A 4,540-nucleotide genomic window follows, 5' to 3' on the forward strand; every position below is an offset into this window, starting at 1 on the left:
CAGATGGAACAAAAATTGCTAATGTACCAAAAAACAACTTTATAGATGCCGTACAAAATTCAAAAGGGGAAACAAATCATCAGTGGTCGAAGCAGGCAAAACACTTTGCCACTCATCCCACTCAATGTTCCTGGAACCAGCGACAAAAATAGAACTCATAAAAGTAATCCAGATATTAAAACCCAAAAAGTCTGCAGGAGATGATGAAGTATCAAATTATGTAATAAAACATGTGAATGAAGAAATAATGAAACCTCTTTTGGATATTGCAAACTACTCAGTTAGAGGAGTATTCCCAGAAAAATTAAAAGCAAGCAAATTAGTACCAATTTTTAAGAAAGTGTACAAAAATGATCCAAATAACTACAGACCAATGTCTTTAATCTCTGGTTTCTCAAAAATACTAGAGATGATCATCCATACTAAACTTATTGAAAAACTTGATAGCTATGGTATTCGTGGACTTGCAGCAAAGTGGATAAAATCATATATCAGCAACAGAAAGCAGTATCTGGAAACAGGAACTGGGTGCAGATCTGAAATCAGAAATATTAAGTACGGAGTGCCTCAGGGATCTGTACTTGGCCCACTTCTGTTCAACCTATTTGTAAACAATACCGATGTCAGTGAGAAAGATAAAGAAATATTATATGCAGATGACATGACACTAATGAATGTACAAATAAATCTGGAGACGCTGGAAAGAAGTGCATTTATGTCAATAAATAACACAGCACATTGGTTATACAAAATAACTTAATTTTAAATCTAAAAAAAGAAAATGTTCACGGTGTTCACAAATAGAGAAAAGGTAGAACACATAGATATATTCACAGATGAAACAAGACTGGAAATAAGTTACCACTATTAAATTTTTGGGGGTTACAGTTTGCAACAAGCTCCAGTGGAGTCAAGATATAGATAATGTTTGCTGTAAATTAAGCACTGCAATATTTGTTATGAAGCATCTTGCACATTATGCCAACAAGGAGCTTTTATGTACAGTATACCATGATCTGTTTGAGCCATACCTACAATATGGAATTACTGCTTGGGAAAATTCCAGCAGCAAAAATACAAAAAGAATATTTACATTGAGGGAAAAAAAATTGAAAGAAAGAAAGAAAGAAAGAAGAGAAGCTGTTAGGACCATCTTGAACAAGAAACAAAGAGACTCATACAGAACTGTTTTCCATAGTTTAAAAATACTGGCATTTCCATCTCTGTACACACTGAGCGAGGTGGCGCAGTGGCTAGCACACTGGACTCGCATTCGGGAGGATGACGGTTCAATCCTGCATCCGGCCATCCTGATTTAGGTTTTCCGTGATTTCCCTAAATCGCTCCAGGCAAATGCTGGGATGGTTTCTTCAAAAGGGCAAGGCCAACTTCCTTCCCCATCCTTCCCTAATCCGATGAGACTGATGACCTTGCTGTCTGGTCTCCTCCCTCAAACAACCGAACCCAATCATCTCTGTACATTTACAAAACAATAATACCATTAATAAAAGGAAATGCAGTACTAGAAAGAAATGATGATGTTCATACATATAAACAAGAACTACAGGTCAGCTGAGAAGTATACAACACTGACTGAGAGTTGCTGAGAAAGGTCCTCGATACTCGGGTGTCAAACTTTACTGTTATAGAGGTACTGTAACTAAATGAACATATTATGATATGTAAATAACATGAGAACATGAATACCGAGAGAAAAATGTAAATATGAGTATAAAGTAGTATGTAAATAACTTTCAAGACATAAAAAAGGGTGAAAAATGTATGCAACATTATTATAATTTTGGTGTATTAAATTGTAATGAGTAGGTTAAATATTGCAAGAAAATAAGTTTAAGTTGACTTGTCCCACATTACAAGTACACACTTTGTACAAAATGTACTCAAATGGGACCAAATAAAAATCAAATCATAAATTTACAACATGAACAGCAAGGGACCCAGAACACTCCCCTGGGATACACGCAAAGTTAACTTAGGTGTTATACTCAGTCAAATACTTTTCAGAAACTGAAAAGTACTGCATCTGCCCGAGTGCCTTGATCCAAGGCTTTCAGGATGTCATATGAGAAAAGTGAGTTGTAACAATACCAGAGAAGGAAAGTGGCTACTCACCATACAGCGTAGATGCCGAGTCGCGATAGGCACAATGAAAAGATTCACACAATTATAGGTTTCGGCCATTAAGGCCTTTGTCAGCAGTACACACACGCACACGCCCACACACATCTGTAGTCTCAGAGAGCTGAAACTACACTGCGAGCAGCAAAGGTGTGACTGGGTGGGGGTAAGGAGGAGGATGGCACGGGGAGGGGGAGGCATAGTCTGGTGGGAGTGGCGGACAGTGAAGTGCTGCAGTTTAGACGGGGGGCAGGAGAGAAGGTGCGGAGGGGGGAGGGGGTAAGTAGCGGAAAGCAGAGAAACAAAAAGAAATTAAAAGACTGGGTGTGGCGGTGAAATGATGGCTGTGTAGTGCTGGAATGGGAACAGGGAGGGGGCTGGATGGGTGAGGACAGTGACTAATGAAGGTTGAGGCCAGGAGGGTTACGGGAACGTAGGATGTATTGCAGGGTAAGTTCCCACCTGCACAATTTAGAAAAGATGGTGATGGTGGGAAGGATCCATATGGCACAGCCTGTGAAGCAGTCATTGAGATGAGGGATATCATGTTTGGCAGCACATTCAGCAACAGGGTGGTCCACTTGTTTTTTGGCCACAGTTTGTCAATGGCCGTCCATGTGGACATACAGCTTGTTGGTTGTCATGCCTACATAGAATGCAGCACAGTGGTTGCAGCTTAGCTTGTAAATCACATGACTGGTTTCACAGGTAGCCCTGCCTTTGATGGAATAGGTGATGTTAGTGACCGGACTGGTGTAGGTGGTGGTAGGAGGATGTATGGGACAGGTCTTGCATCTAGGTCTATTACAGGGGTATGAGCTGTGAGGTAAGGTATTGGGATCAGGGGTTGTGTAAGGATGGACGAGTATATTGTGTAGGTTCAGTGGACGGCGGAATACTGTGGTAGGAGAGGTGGGAAGGATAGTGGGCAGGACATTTGTCATTTCAGGGCACGACGAGAGGTAATCAAAACCCTGGCGGAGAGTGTAGTTCAGTTGACCCAGTCCCGGATGGTACTGAGTTACGAGGGGAATGTTCCTCTGTGGCTGGACTGTGGGACTTTGGGATATGGTGGGAGACTGGAAAGATAAGGCACGGGAGATTTGTTTTTGTACAAGGATGGGAGGATAATTATGGTCAGTGAATGCTTCAGTGAGACCCTCTATAAATTTTGAGGGGGACTGCTCGTCACTGGAGAAGCAATGACCATGGGTGGCGAGGCTGTACGGAAGGGACTTCTTGGTATGGAATGGGTGGCAGCTGTCGAAGTGGAGGTATTGCTGGTGGTTAGTAGGTTTGATATGGACGGTGGTACTGATGTAGCCATCTCTGAGGTGAATGTCAACATCTACAAAGGTGGCTTGTTGGGTTGAGTAGGAGCAGGTGAAGCAAATGGGAGAGAAGTTGTTGAGGTTCTGGAGGAATGTGAATAAGGTGTCCTCACCTCCAATCCAGATAGCAAAGATGTCATCAATGAATCTGAACCAGGTGAGGGGTTTAGGATTCTGGGTTTTTAGGAAGAATTCCTCTAGATGGCCCATGAATAGGTTAGCATACGATGGTGCCATCCGGGTGCTCATAGCCTTACCAGGGATTTGTTGCAGGTTGTTGGTCTGGAATCCATAGGGCATCTGGAAAGGTAGTGTTCGACAGCAGTAAGGCCATGGGCATTACGAATGTTCGTGTACAGAAAGGTGGCATCAATAGTGAGCAGGGCACTGTGTGTTAAAGGGTCAGGAACTGTGGCGAGTCGGTCGAGGAAATGGTTGGTATCTTTTACATAGGAGGATAGGTTCCGGGTAATAGGTTGAAGGTGTTGGTCTACGAGAGCAGAGATTTTCTCAGGGGGGGCCACGGAGGAACATTCCCCTCGTAACTTAGTACCATCTGGGACTGGAGCAACTGAATTACATTCTCCGCTAGGGTTTCGATTACCCCTCGTCGTGCCTTGAAATGAGAAATGTCCTGCCCACTATCCTTGCCACCCCTCCTACCGTGGTATTCTGCTGTCCACCAAACCTACACAATACACTTGTCCATCCTTACACAACCCGTGATCCCAATCCCTTACCTCACTGCTCATACCCCTGTAATAGACCTAGATGCAAGACCTGTCCCATACATCCTCCTACCACCACCTACTCCAGTCTGGTCACTAATATCACCTATCCCATCAACAGCAGGGCTAACTGTTAAACCAGTCATGTGATTTACAAGCCAAGCTGCAACCATTGTGCTGCAGTCTATGTAGGCATGACAACCAACACGCTGTCTGTCCGCATGAATGGCCACCGACAAACTGTGGCCAAAAAACAAGTGGACCACCCTGTTGCTGAACACGCTGCCAAAACCACCAACACCAGCTTTTCTGAATTGCGCAGGCAGGAACTTACCCTGCAAT

Source organism: Schistocerca americana, chromosome 1 (genome assembly GCF_021461395.2).
Source record: "Schistocerca americana isolate TAMUIC-IGC-003095 chromosome 1, iqSchAmer2.1, whole genome shotgun sequence".
Lineage (NCBI taxonomy): Eukaryota > Metazoa > Arthropoda > Insecta > Orthoptera > Acrididae > Schistocerca > Schistocerca americana.